At 46.2% G+C, this 14,810-nt stretch overlaps 1 long non-coding RNA gene, 1 other non-coding gene and 1 pseudogene across 2 annotated transcripts; 2 read left to right on the top strand and 1 right to left on the bottom strand.

Moving 5' to 3' along the window:
• The first annotated feature begins 3,341 nt into the window (after positions 1-3,341).
• On the top strand, positions 3,342-6,715 carry LOC127184832 (uncharacterized). The gene is made up of 3 exons (XR_007830170.1): positions 3,342-3,411; positions 4,603-4,706; positions 6,523-6,715. It is a non-coding gene; the product is annotated as an uncharacterized LOC127184832 (long non-coding RNA).
• LOC127186017 (small nucleolar RNA SNORA69) lies at positions 6,089-6,221 on the top strand. Its single transcript, XR_007830273.1, has one exon. It is a non-coding gene; the product is annotated as a small nucleolar RNA SNORA69 (small nucleolar RNA).
• A 2,818-nt stretch (positions 6,716-9,533) lies between the features above and the next one.
• On the bottom strand, positions 9,534-12,762 carry LOC127185407 (40S ribosomal protein S6-like; annotated as a pseudogene).
• Between the last annotated feature and the right edge of the window lie 2,048 nt (positions 12,763-14,810).

Genomic DNA, 14,810 nt, shown 5'->3' with positions numbered 1-14,810 from the left:
TGGAAAGAAGAAAACCAAGAAGTAATTAGATACCCTGACAGCAAATATCAAACTTGCCCCAAGGAACTAACCAGCAGGAAGCAGCCTAAAGATAATGTTGACCCCCTTTCTTACCCCTGACTTTATTCAGGTATTTCGTTCCTTTCCTCTCCATCCTTTTTTTTTCTCTCTTATATCTAGTGTTAGGGGCTGAAAGGGAAAAAGAAAAGGGGTGGAGAATGGTGGAAGAAAGGAGAACCCACAAAGTAGCCAATGTTGACTACACACACACTCAGTAAGCACGCTGTAAATTGGCAGGTAAGGTAGAGATATTTGTATGTATGTATGTATGTATGTATGTATGTATGTATGTATGTATTCACATGGGATCTCATCCTGTAGCCCTGGCTGTTCAAATCATGACTTTTCCTGCTTTGGCCTTCTGATTGCTGTGACTACAGCCCTACACCATCATACCCACCTTTGTCTCTGAGCCTTTCATTTTTTATTAATTTATTCATATTACATCTCAATTGTTATCCCATCCCTTGTATCCTCCCATTCCTCCCTCCCTCCCGCTTTCCCCTTACTCCCCTCCCCTGTGACTGTGACTGAGGGGGATTTCCTCCCCCTGTATATGCTCATAGGGTATCAAGTCTCTTCTTGGTAGCCTGCTATCCTTCCTCTGAGTGCCACCAGGTTAAGCCTTTAATTTTTTTTTTTTAAAATGTGCTTCTATTCTTTTTCTTTTCTCTTTTGGTGCTCTTTTGCAGATGGGACAAGAATAGCAAGAATCTCTTTCCTAAATCTTTCCTGACATTGTTTGGAAACTCAGATAGGATTTGCCTGTTATATCACAGCATCAGGGTCAATCCCTATGATCACACTTTGCATTGTAAAAACATCTGCTAGTGATTGAACAGTCATCACTTGTGTATTGATTGTCCATGTGCAGAAAATATTACATCCATGATCTTGAGCTACAGCACATTTTGCTGGTGGCCATGTTGAGCTAGCCACTCTGCTGGGAGAAGTGATAATCCCAGAACTGAGGGCAGTGTGTGTTGGGTATCTGTGCAGTAGTGAGGAAGAGGTGGCTTGGATATCCATAAGGTCCTTAGGCCTTCCATCAGGAACGCATCCCTTCCCCAGAAGGCATATACAAGGTAATTTAGCACTGATAAATGGAATCCTTAACTTTCTGTGATATTAACACATACTGGCTTTAGTTTTCAGCCTCTTATTATATTGTGGTCTCTCTATTTTATTTTCATTTTTTGGTTTTTCAAGACAGGGTTTCTCTGTGTAGCCCTGGCTGTCCTGGACTCGTTTTGTAAACCAACCCAGCCTTGAACTCACAGTGACCCACCTGCCTCAGCCCCCACCCCCCGGTGCTGGGATTAAAGGCTTGTGCCACCACGCCTGACTCTCTATTTTACTTTTTGAAGTAAGGTCTCAATATATAACCTAGGTTGGCCCACAACTCAGTATCCCCCTGCCTCTGCCATCCTGCCTCTGCCTCCAGAGCATCATAGGTGTACACAACCATACCTAACTTTCTATTTCATTTACACAGAGCACTTGTGTGGAGATCAAAGAAATTTTTTTTCAAAAGTGTATTTATTATGTATACAGTGCTCTGCCTGCATGTACACCTGCACTCCAGAAGAGGGCATTAGCTCACATTATAGATGGTTGTGAGGCACCATGTGGTTGTGGGAATTGAACTCGGGACCTCTAAGGAAGAGCAGACAGTGCCCTTAACCTCTCTGAACCATCTCTCCAGCCCCAGGGGTCAGTTTGTAACTTCTACCTTTTGAGGAAGGATTGCACTTATTTCTGTTGCTAGGTACTCGGGGACAGCTGGCCCTTAATCTTTCCGGTGTTTCTCGTCTCCACCTCCTATTGTGTTGTAGCAATGTTAGGGTTGCAGATACACATTATTGCATCTTACTCTCTTTTCCATTTGACACAGTCTCTCTCTGTATAGTAGTTCTGTTTGTCCTGAAGCTCGCTATGTAGACTAGGCCGGCCTCGAACTCAGAGATCCTCCTGCCTCTGCTTCCTCGAGAGCTAAGATTAAAGATGTGCGCCACCACGCGCGGTACATTTGCTTTTTGGAACTTGAAGTTGAGCTATCATATTGCATGGCTAGTACTTTTATCCACTAACCATTCCTCTGGCCCCGGTTTGTCTGACCCCCACCAGGCAGGGTTTTTCATGTGTTGCCCTGGCTGTCCTCGAACTCACACCCTGTAGACCAGGCTGGCCTCAAATTCAGAGATCCGCCTGCCTTAGCCTCCAGAGTGCTGGGATTAAAGGAGTGTAACTACCACATAGAGTCTTTTGTTTTCTTTTTTCCTTTCTTTTGTTTTTCGAGACAGGGTTTCTCTGTGTAGCCCTGGCTGGCCTGGACTCACTTTGTAGACCAGGCTGGCCTCAAACTCGCAGAGGTCCTCCTGCCTCTGCCTCCCAGAGTGCTGGGATTATTGGCGTAAACCGCCGCCCCCACCCTTCCCTTTTTTTTAGTTAAATACTTTGTTACTTTTGATTATGCGTCAGTGTGTGTCTACCTGGGGATAAGTACATGTAAATCATGAATGCTGGTGCCTCTGAACACCAGAATCACATTATCCCTGGAGCCAGAATTACAAAGGGCTGTGAACCGCCCGACATGCGACATGGGGGCTAGGGACCGAACTTGGGTTCTCTACAACAGTGCTGTTACCCATCAAACAATCCCTCCAGAAGCCGAGCGTGGTGGTGCATGCCTTTAATCCCAGCACTCAGGGAGGCAGAGGCAGGCGGATCTCTGTGAGTTCGAGGCCAGCCTGGTCTACAAAGCGAGTCCAGGATAGCCAGGGTTACACAGAGAAACCCTGTCTCGAAAAAACCAAAGCAAACCAAACAAAAACCCAAACGCCAAAAATAAGGCAAAAAAAAAAAAAAAAAAAAAAAAACCTCTCCTGCTCCATCTTACTTCCGCCAGGCCGCCCGCCTCGAAGGTGCACGCCAACCCTAAGCCCCGCCCCTACCAAAGACAGGCGGAAGTCTAGGCGCTCGAAAGTGACGGAATCCTTTTCGCTCCCTTCTCAGTGTTGGTCCCGCCTACTCAGTTTCCCGGGTTTTGCCAAGGGCTTTTATTTTAGCACTTCTCAAAGGCCACTTACCACGGCCACGAAGAAAGTGCGCCTGGGTTGTGATGATCACTTGAAGGATCGCATCCGCGGAAACGGAGGCCTGAGAATGTTTTCTATAATCCTTTACGGCTTCCCATGGCCCCATGGGATCGCAGGGGCGGGGCTTGGGAAGACGCGCTGCGTCACGACCTAAGCTCCACCTCTAACCCCTTATTATTGTGCCGTCGTAGCCCTTCTCTCCTCCTTTCCTCCGCCATCACGCGCTGTGTGTCAAACTCGGCTTCTCGCTATGGTAAGACTATCGGCTGCCATCTGTTCCTTACGTGGCTTCCCTGAGGTTGGAGGCCACTGAGGCTATAGGATGGACATGTGCCGCATCGGGGGTTGGGTCCATTTTCTGGATTTGGTGGTTTGGTTTATTTTTTTTTTCTGTGAGAGTTAGGCCACCCCTTGGATTTTGGGCGCGGCCTGCGGTTAACCTGTTTACCCCTATAGAGTCAAGCAACCTGGTGAGGGCTGCGAAGTAGACTTGATTCGCTTAGCCTCGAGCTGACGGTGGTCTGGACGATTCTGGGCTAAAAGAGGTTTAGGGCCACTCTTAGGTTGTGCCTGCTCGGCTTGCAGAAAGAGCAGAGGGTCAGGAGGGAACTTTCACAGGGAGCTGACCACAGTAAGGGTTAACAGACTTAAAACGATGGCTGGAGAGGTGAGGTGCCTCAGGTTAAGAGCGCTGATTTCTCACTCAAAGGCCTGAGTTCAATTCCCAGCAACCACATGGTGGCTCACACCCATCCATAATGAGATCCGGTGCCCTCTTCTGGCCTGCTTGCTCACCTTGTAGGCAGAATACTGTATAAATAAAGTTTTAGAAAAACAAACAGAAGTTAGCTCATCACTCGTGGGAGCCTCTTAGCCTTGCATCAGTCGTTGCTTCCCGACAGATTGTGTTTATTGGCATCTGCCACTACAGTGCTCTTTGCCTTCATAGCCTTTTATATGCGATGGTGTGTGCCTACTGACTGTCAAGGGTTGCATGAATCTAACCTACCCAGTCCACATCCCTCAAAAGTAGATACTCTGTTTTACAAAATAAAGCAGCTAGAGTTACTGACTTGAAACTAACGATCCAGAATTTAACCTACAGCTATCCAGGAAGTCAGTTCCCTCTCCTACAGGAGCTAGTGCGTGTTTGATCCATACAAGTTACCTGGAGCATAGCAGAGAAGTTAGCTCATTTCTAGAGCCAACAGGACATGGACGTAAAACCTGGCACTGGGATTGTCACTGTTGAGCCAAAGGCAAGCTGATTTAAGCTAGGAACTCTGCCTCCAGAGAAATAATGAAATCAAAGGACCCTGGTTTGGTGTTGGGGAGCTTTTCTTGGGTGTGTGCTTCATGGGCCAGCTACTACTTTAAGGGGAATTTGTGACTGAAGCTGATGACTAGCGTCTGGTGTCACTAAACTGGTTGCATCTCTTCGTAGTCTTCTCACAAGACTTTCAGAATCAAGCGGTTCCTGGCCAAGAAACAAAAGCAAAACCGGCCGATTCCTCAATGGATCCGGATGAAAACTGGTAACAAGATCAGGTCAGACCTCTATTGTCCCTCTTTATTGGTTTTTAAATATGTTGCGGTGTGTGGATACACAGTTGCGAAGTGCCTGCAGACCACACCCTCCTGTTGCAAGTCCTGGGCCTCTAACAGAGGTCACCAGGCTTCTTTGGTTTCCGCCTGCTCACAGCTGGGCTTTGGGGTCGGACCTTCCTTGGTTCCTTACTGGTTTCCTTATGAAAACTTAAGGAGTTCTGACCGTTTATCCTGGCAGGAAATGGCTTTTTTTCCCCCTGCAGCCAAAGTTGAGTTAGCTTCAGAACTCAACATCAGCTGGGCTTTTGAGAGAAGGTGGTAAGGATCAAATCCAGGGCCTCCCGTGGGCAAGGGAAATAAAATGTCGGAAGCCTTTGAAGCAGGTCTGGGAGGGAGGGAGGGGAGAACTAGGCAGCCTGTGACTGTCCTGGTATTTTAACGACTCTTTTATTCATCTGAGATGCCTGCCCTAGTTTGTGAGAATTGGTTGTCTCCTTTGGCCACACGGGTCCTAGGGGTTGAACTCAATTCCTCAAACTTGGAAGTTAGCACTTTTGTCTGGTGAGCCATCTTACCTGGCTACAAATTTGGTGTGATATCCAAAGTCTAGGTTGTCACCACCACCTGGGAGCAAATTTGAGGGGTGGTTGTTTGTTTCTGTAGGTTTTGGGGCGGGGTGCAGGATCTTAATATGTAGGCCAGGCTGGCTTTGAACTTAGACCCATCTGCCTCCCAAAGTCCTGGGATAAAAGATGTTCAATGCCCAGCTTTGAGATCAGTATTGGAAATCTGGGTGTGGGTCTGCTAGGGCTAAAATTCAGGGTCCATGTTCTTAGTTAATTTAGCCACTTAAGCTTATCAACAGCCTACTCTGGCCATACATTCAATTTATTGCTATCTTTCTCCTAGTGTGATGGGTGCTGTCCTTTTTATTAATATGCATACTAGACCTCTAAACCCACGTTCCTGTCCCCATACAACACTAAGGAAAGCTTTGAGGTACTAGGCAAAGGGTTTTGTGTGCTTGATGGGATATTTTACTTTTGGAAACAGTCTTGTGTAGCCCAAGCTGGCCATCCTCCTGCTTCTATCTCCCAAGTGCTGAGGTTACAGGTGTGTGCCACCATATAACATCTTTGTAAGTACATGAGCTTGGTTTTCCTAGCCCCCTATCTGAGGAGAGGGGATTGCTAGTGGGTATATGTGATATATCCTAGAGTTGGGATGATAATTTGTTTAGGGGGTTATATACCCCAATTACCTGTTTTATGGCTTTCATTTATGGGTGCTAGGGTTTGAGCCAGGGTGTCTTGCCTGCTAAGCAAATGCTCTGTCGCTGCACTGTAAACCACCCCAGCCCCTCTTCCAACTTTGAAAGCTTAAAAGCAGGTTGCAATTACAGTGCTTCATTTTTATGGGAGTACTGCCATTAGCCTGCTGAAAGAAAAGCCGTGTTGATTGTTTCTGATTTTGCCTTTCTGGCGGTAAAATCATGACACCTTGACATGGACAGTTCAGAGACTGGTTGTTGGCTTAGCTCTTTAAACTGGGTTGTCCCAACTCATGCATCCCTGGCATGAGTGGCTAAACCCAGGGCCCTGCACATGTGTAGCCATTATTTATTTTGTAGACAGTCTCGAGATACATATCCCTGGCTGGCCTGGAACTTAAAATCCAGCCTGCAAATCCTTTCATTTCTCTTTAGCAAGCTCCTCTTTAAATTATCCTCTTCCCTGAAAGCCAAGTCTGTATGTGGTATAGGAGCAGCTATATTTTGAGCAAACCACCTTGTAACATGCGGCTTCATTCTGCTTAGGTACAACTCCAAGAGAAGACACTGGAGGAGAACGAAGCTGGGACTGTAAGGATTCAGAGTGGCGAGACTGACGCTTTAGACTGAATCAATTCTACCAGATGGAGTTCAGCATTTTTAACCCCGGGGGGACTTAGTCCTGTCTAAATTGGGGGTGTGGCTTGTCCAGTAATAAAATGTAGACCGTTTCAAGCCACTGGTCTGTTTTGTGAAGTGCTGTTTCCCCCTCCCCTACCAGTCCTAACAAGGCCTCTTCTGTGCTGCAAGGAATTGCTCTCTAGAAGCTAGAGATTGCTCAGAACTTAAGAGTACTTGAAGTTTGTGCACAAGTCCTGAGTTTGAGTCCCAAAACCCATAGCTCACCAAAGGTTTTCTTTTGGGGGGGGGTGGGGTTTCGAGACAGGGTTTCTCTGTGTAGCCTTGGCTGTCCTGGACTCACTTTGTAGACCAGGCTGGCCTCGAACTCACAGCAATCCGCCTGCCTCTGCTTCCCGAGTGCTGGGATTAAAGGCGTGTGCCACCGTGCCCACCTCAAAAATTCTGGTTTTGTTTGTTTTTTGGTTTTTCGAGACAGGGTTTCTCTGTGTTGTCTTGGACTTACTTTGTAGACTAGGCTGGTCTCAAACTCACAGTGATCCGCCTGCTCCTGCTTCTCAAGTGCTGGGATTAAAGGCCTGTGCCACCACACCCTGGCCCTACCAAAGGTTTTCTTAAACCTTGATTTGTCCACATGTGAGGGCTGGAGAGATGATTCAGGTTAATAAGCAGTGTTCTTCCAGAGGTCCTGAGTTCAATTATTAGCAACCTCTACTGGGATCTGGTGCTCTCTTCTGGCATGGAGGTATATATGAAGACAACACTCATCTTTAAAATGATTGTCCACAGGTATAAGCCATAGGGTTATGGAGGTCAGAGCCCTGTATAACAGTGGTTCTCAAACTGGGCATCAAACAACCCTTTTACAGGGGTTGCCTAAGAGCATTGTAAAACATTTACAATTCATAACTAGCAAAATTACAGTTAAGTGGTTGAGCATCACCCTAACACAAGGAACTGTGTTAGAGTGTCACAGCATTGGGAAGGTTGAGAGCCACTGCTGGGATTTTTTTTTAAATGTATACAGTGTTTTGCCTACATGTACACCTGCAGGCCAGAAGAGGGAATCAGATCACATTACAAATGGTTGTGAACAGCCTTGTGGTTTCTGGGAATTGAACTCAGGACCTTTGGGGGAGCAGGCTGCGCTCTTAACCACTGAGCCATCTCTCCAGCCCACTCGGGGATTTTTTAGAAAATGTATGAATGTATGCTTTGTGGGTGCAAGGAGTTGAAACCAGGTCCTCTGCAAGAACAAGCTCTCTTCCAGACACTGTAGGCTAATTTTTGGTGCTTGATACACTATTCTCATAATATAGTCCAAGCTAGGATTATACCACTTGAGCAAGTTGTTTGGGCTCCCATATACTACATACCTTCAAATAATGTAAATTTAAGATTCCTTTTAGGGATACAAATTTGAATTTTTAGATGTTCTCACCATGGCTTCCAAACGCTTTAAAACGCAGAAGCCTGGCCTTGATGCCTTCGCTCTCAGCACTTGGACCTGTGAGATCTGACTCAAAAGAAGCAGCTTTGTATATGTAGCATATGCTGCTGGGGGAGCGAATTAAACCCCAAGGTTTTTTGGCTTATTGGGTTTTTGTTTTGAGTCGGTTTCTCTGTGTAGCCTTGGCCGTCCTGGACTCACTTTTGTAGACCAGGCTGGCCTCGAACTCACAGCGATCTGCCTGCCTCTGCCTCCTGAGTGCTGGGATTAAAGGTGTGCGCCACCACGCCCAGCCCAAATCCCCAAGTTTCTATCCTCACAACAGGCTGGATGAGGTGTGTGTGTGTGTGTGTGTGTGTGCGTGCGCGCGCGCGCGCGCGCGCGCTATGAGCATTGCCTGAGGCACTCAGGCCCAAAGGAAGGGAAGCATCTGATCCTCGGGAACTGGGGTCAAAAGTGGGTGTGGACTCCCTGATGTGGGTACTGGAAACTGAACCCAGATACTCTATAAGAGTACAAGAACTGTACAAGAACTCAGTTACTCCAGCCCCTACATTTATTTTTACTTATGCACATGCATGTGTCTGAGTGGATATGTGCAGGTGCCTGAGGATAGCAAAAGCCATAGTTGAATCCGGGAGCAGAAGTTAGAGGTGTTTGTGAACCACCTAATGATGCTCGAAGCTGAACCCTAGTCTAAGAGCAGAATGCACTCTAACTGCAGCCATCTCTCCATGAGGCCAGTTCTAACATGTAACACTCCCATTTTACAGATGAGAAAAAAGTTAAGCTTTATTCTTGCCAGTGACAATTGTTTGGTTTGGGTTTCTTGTTTTTGTTTTTGAGGAAAGAATTTTTTTTTGAGATAGCCTAGAGCTCACTATATAGCCCTGGTTCTCTTTCCTTTATCTTCCAAGTTGTGGGATTACAGGTGTGTGCCTCCATGTCCAGTTTACAACTACCTACTTTTGAAGTGCTCAGATCAGGCTAGGTAGCTGGTAGCAGGCTTTAAAATAGAAAATACAATTTGTAAATTCTTGGAGTTACTGGGTTGGGTATTAAGCTTCTATGACATTCTCTTCAGGAGTGTTTCCCCCCAAAAAAACATCAAACCCCTAGCTACACAACGCTTTAGTGAGTAAAGAGCCACAGTCCAGAGTGAATGGCTCTGTTCAGAGTGAGATAAAAATGCTCAACTTGCAGGGCAGTGGTGGCACAGGCCTTTAATCCCAGAGGCAGGCTGATCGCTGTGAGTCTGAGGCCAGCCTGGTTTGCAAAGTGAGTGCACCACCATGCCCAGTGGAACAGACATTTATTTTTGATTTTTAAAAATGTTTTAGGTATATGTGTGTATGTTGTGTATGTGACAGTGTGCTGGGGCCCACAGAGCCCAGAAGAAAGCATCAGAGTCCTTACAACTGAAGTTTGTTTTTTTTCAAGGTATCATTTATTTGTTACACTTAGAGACTTATTTTTGGCTGGACTCAGAAGTAGAAGCTGTCAGCAAGAAGAGCGTGTGTCTCTTGGCAGTCTGTTCCTGGTGCTTTTCTTTAGCCAAAAGTTTAGCATATTCTGCAGCCTCCTCCTCATTTTCCTTTGTACGTTGTTTCTTCATAGCTATGTGACAGTGTTTGTGTTGCAGGACACGTGGAGTGACAAGATGCTGAATCTTGGGTACTTTGGTCCTGGGCTTCTTACCTTCTTTGTTTAAGGACTGTTCTGACAACATATCGGTGGACGGCTTCTTCTTTAGAGAGATTAAAGAGCTGGATTCTGCTAGCTCTTTTAGGTCTCAGCTGGTGAGGCACAGTAGTGTCTGTCAGTCCAGCAATATCCTTCTCCACAATGCATCCACGAACAGACATGCGCTTCCTCTTTCCGGTTTTCCCTAGTCTATAACAAGAATGCCCCTGACTCAGCACCAGGCGCACTCTACCATGGGTCAAAATGCCTTGCTTCATGGGGCAACATTGCTTGTCATTCCCACCACTGACCTGGACCACGGGACTCTTCCACTCTTCACCTAGAACAGCAGCAGCTACTTCTGTGGCCGTGCACTTCTCATACAAAGCGTAAGGTCATTGTCCACTTCCATGAGTTTCTGACCCCCAGGGGCAAGGAAGGAATTATATATTCAGTCATCTTGACACAGCCACGAAAAAGGACACAGCTGAAGCTTGTAAGCCGCCTCAGGTGGATGCTGAGAAACAAACTTGGGTCCTCTGAAAAAGCCACAAGCATTGTTTTTTATGTTTTTAAAATATGTATTCTTTGGAGACAGGGTCTTTCTACATAGCCATGGCTGTACTGGACTTTACAGTGTAGACCAGGTGCCCTTGAACCTATAGGAATATGCCTGCACCTGCCTCCCAAGCGCTGGTATTAAAGCGTGTGCCACTGTGCCTGGCCTCAGAGTGTTTTGGGGCTGAGTCTTCTCTCCAGCCCCTTATAAAAACTGTTAAAGGGCCAAGGATGCTGCTCAGTGTGTAGAGTGCTCCCCGAGCATGCACAAAACCCCCAGCCTTTCACTGCGTATAGAACAATATGGGGTGGGCTTGGCTTTGTTTTGACACAAGGCCTCTCTATGTGGTCTTGCTGTCCTGGAGCTTCATATGTACACCAAGCTGGCCTGGAACCCATAGCAATTCTCCTGCCTCTGCCTCCTGAGACAGGTCTGACCACACCTTGTTCATTGCTCTAGAATGCAGAGTGGCTGTGATGGCTTACCTACCCAAGACCAGCACAAGATTGGGCCTACTAACATTCCATCACAGAATGGGGGTCAGTTCATGAGGCCCGGTCCCTCCATGAGGACCAATTCATAGTTAAAGGTTGCTGGGGGAAGGAGAGATTTTTCTTTAGTGACAAGTGGCACCGTGATCTTGTAAGTAACCCTAAGTAAACTCATTGGGTCACAAAAAAGAAAAAACAAACCTAACAAAAAGATATATAGAAAAGGAAAAGGGGCTCAACATGAGTGCGAGCATTACGCACACATATGAAAAGGTCAGAGTGAAGTCCATTATTATGGCTAATTAATATATGCCAACAGAGGCTTTTTGTTTGTTTTTGTTTTTCAAGACAAGGTTTCTCTGTGTAGCCTTGGCTGTCTTGGACTCACAGAGATCCGCCTGCCTCTGCCTCCCGAGTGCTGGGATTAAAGGCGTGCACTACCACAGAGACTTTTTAAAGGGGGCTCAAGTGCGGTTCCCAGCACCCACCTGAAGTGCCTCACAACCACCCGTAACTAACTCCAGCTCCAGGGGAATCCAAGACCATCTTCTGGTTTCAGCAGGTGCCCATGTGACTGTGCTGTGTACAGGCACATGCAGATACACAATGCATGTAATTAAAAATAAAATAAACCGTCAGTAACTGAAGGGTAAGATTCAGCTAGGCCTCCAGAAGAAGCGCAACCAGGGTGTGCTCTCTCTCTCTCTCTCTCTCTTTCTCTCTCTCTCTTTCTGTGCCTCTTTCCTACTGTTTCTTTCTACATGTCTGCTTCACTGTTGTTCCTCCTGGCAGCTCTACTTCCTCAGCTTTCTCAAGCGCAAGACCAAACATGAAATCCTCTTTAGCTGGGTGAAGAGCCAGTCGGCTATGGCTGAAGGGCTGGACATGTGTAAACTTGGTTGGCTTGGTCTGAGCAGGCCTGGGCAAGGGCATCTGCTGCAAGAGGCTTGTGTGCTGTCCATGCATCGCCTGGAGAGATGCCTTCCCTCTCTGGCCCTTTGTTGTCACTGGCCATTTGCTTCTGTTCTCTTCTGGCTTTCTACAGTCATTTTTGTTGACATTTGGTTAAGTCTGTCTGGGTATTTCGCAGGTGCCTAAGAATGCTGACGTGTGGGAAAGATGTCATATAAAAAATTTAAAGGAACAAATCCTGATACAAATTAGGTTATAGATTATGGAACTTAGAGAACATATGCCTTTTAAGAATTTTTTTGTGGAGGCCAGGCGGTGGTGGCGCACGCCTTTAATCCTAGCACTTGGGAGGCAGAGGCAGGCGGATCACTGTGAGTTCGAGGCCAGCCTGATCTACAAAGTGAGTCCAGGACAGTAAAGGCTACACAGAGAAACCCTGTCTTGAAAAAAAAAAAAAAGAAATTTTTGGTGGGCCAGGCAGTGGTGGTGCATGCCTTTAATCTCAGCACTTGGGAGGCAGAGGCAGGGAGATCACTGTGAGTTTGAGGCCAGCCTGGTCTACAAAGCAAGTCCAGGACAGGCAGAGCTACACAGAGAAACCCTATCTAAAAAAAAAAAAAAAAAAAAAAAAAGAATTTTTTGTGCGCTGGAGAGATGGCTCAGAGGTTACTGGCTGTTTTTCCAGAGGTCCTGAGTTCAATTCCCAGCAGCCAGCCACATGGTGGCTCACAGCCATTTATGTGATCTGATACCCTCTTCTGGTATGCTAACACACATGCAGGCAAACACTGTATATGTAATAAATAAATAAATTTTTTGGTCTTTCTTTCTTCCTTTTTTTTTCTCTGTCCTGGACTCACTTTGTAGACCAGGCTGGCCTTGCCTCCCGAGTGCTGGGATTAAAGGTGTGTGCTACCACTGCCCAGCTTTTTGTTTTGTTTTGTTTTTTGAGACGGGGTTTTTTGAGAACGCTGGTCTCAAAGGTTACCTCTGTCCAGACTCAGAGTGAGTGTCAAGTTGTCATCTGAGCTGCTACCGCTAGAGGGCGCCATGATGACGCCGTTTTGCATTGGCCTGACAGTTGCTTCTCTGTTCTCCGGAGGCTTGTATTTTGATGGAGTCTAAACAGCAGTGTGCTGTGTGAGGGAAAGTGCACGTGTGTATGTGTGTGTGTGTGTTTGTGTGTGTGTGTTGTCGCTATGTAGCTGGTAGCTGTAGTTGGCCTTGAACTCCTAGTCTTCCCGCCTTCATCTCCGGGAACTAGAATTTAGAGTGACAACTATTCCTAGCTAAAGCTGTTCTTGTTTTGTTTTTTGAAACAGGGTTTTTCTGTGTAGTCTTGATTATTCTGGACTTTGTATATATTCCAGGCTGGCCTCGAACTCAGCGATTAGCCTGCCTCTGCCTCCCAAGTGCTGGGATTAAAGGCATGCGTGCGCCACCACCGTCCCGCTAAGACTGTTCTTTTGATTCCTTTTTTGTTTGTTTTTTGTTTTTCGAGACAGGGTTTCTCTATGTAGCCTTGGCTGCCCACCACTTCTGGCTTGATCCCTTTTAATAGATAATTTCTATAAGTAGAAAACTATCAGAACTGGGGATGTAGCTCTGCTAGTAACATGCTTGCCTAGCATGCAGGAGATTGTGGGGTCCATTTGCAGCACTGCAGAAACTGGCCATGGTGCTGCACATCTCTAACCATAGCACTTTCAAGGCAGACACTGAAGGATCGGGAATTCAAGGCTACCTTTGGCTATCTAGTGAGTTCAAGACTAAACTTAATTTATTTACAGGAGACTGTAACTCAACCACAGCAACAACACATGCATACATACATACATACATACACAAATACACACGAAGAGACAAAAACAGACAGACAGACAGACACACACACACAAACACACACACAGAGGTCAGACAGGCAGACACACTCACACACACACAGGTCATGGTGGTACACATCTTTACTCTCAATATTTGGGAGGAAGACGCAGGCAGATTTCTGTGAGTTTGAGGCCAGCCTGGTCTACAAAGTGAGTTCCAGGACAGCCAGATATATATGGTGAGACTCAGTGCTGGGATTACAGATTTGAGCTAGCTAAATTTCACATATTTTAAAGTTGTTTAAGTGTGGAGGTAGTAGATTGGCAGACTCTGAGGTAGTCTATGTCCCTGGTGTGAAATATGTCCTTACATATTTTAATTTTCATAGTGACATTCATGCATTTGTGTAATATTCATATCTGTATACTTAGAATGTAATTTAGAACTCTCAGACTGGAAACGCTTTGTCCAAACAAACCCTCTGTGCTTGAAGAGATAGCAGTTTGCTTACGTTTGGAAGGCTGTTAGAGATAGTGTGTGCTCTCGCTATCTATCCACTACCTTGTACCCATCACAGAGGAAAATGTGCTGTATTTATCTACTATCCCAAATCATAAGGCCCAGAACAAAATTTTGCTTTGTTTTGTTTTGGGGTGGGGGTGGGGGGAGATCATCATGTATTTTGTGGGTCAGGAATTCAGTCTTGCCTTGGATGTGTGCTTTGGTTTGGGGGAAGTGGGGCTACTCAGCCTGCAGGATTCACTTTTTTAAAAAGGTTTTTCGAGACAGGGTCTCACTGTGTAACAGCCCTGGCTGTCCTGGACTTCCTTTGTAGACCAGATGGCCTCGAACTCACAGCAATCAGCCTATCTCTGCCTCCCGAGTGCTGGGATTAAAGGCGTGCACCACCACCACCGCCAAGCAGGATTCACTTTCAAGATGTTTTTTTCACACACAGTGGGTTTGATTTTCACAGCTGTTTCTGTTTCTTTAACACAGCTTCTGATCCTCCTAGACTTCTCTATCCAGCTTCGGTTTCTTGTTTTCTGGTGACCTCGGGACCCTTTGCTGTTCAGGTAGCAACTGGCTTGACACAATGTCCCAAGAGAAAGGAACCAGAAGTACCCTCTTTCCAGAGACTTTGCCCTTGAATCTAGAACTAGTGTGCTGGCTAGTCTTATGTCGCCTTGACACTCAAACTAGAGTTACCTGAAAGAAAGGAACCTTAATTGAGAAAATGACTCCATAAGATGCAGCTATAAGAAAAAATAAATAA

Source organism: Acomys russatus, chromosome X (genome assembly GCF_903995435.1).
Source record: "Acomys russatus chromosome X, mAcoRus1.1, whole genome shotgun sequence".
NCBI classification, from domain to species: Eukaryota; Metazoa; Chordata; class Mammalia; order Rodentia; family Muridae; genus Acomys; species Acomys russatus.
The sequence above is the reverse complement of the archived record's forward strand: the minus strand, read 5'-3'. Positions and strand labels throughout refer to the sequence as shown.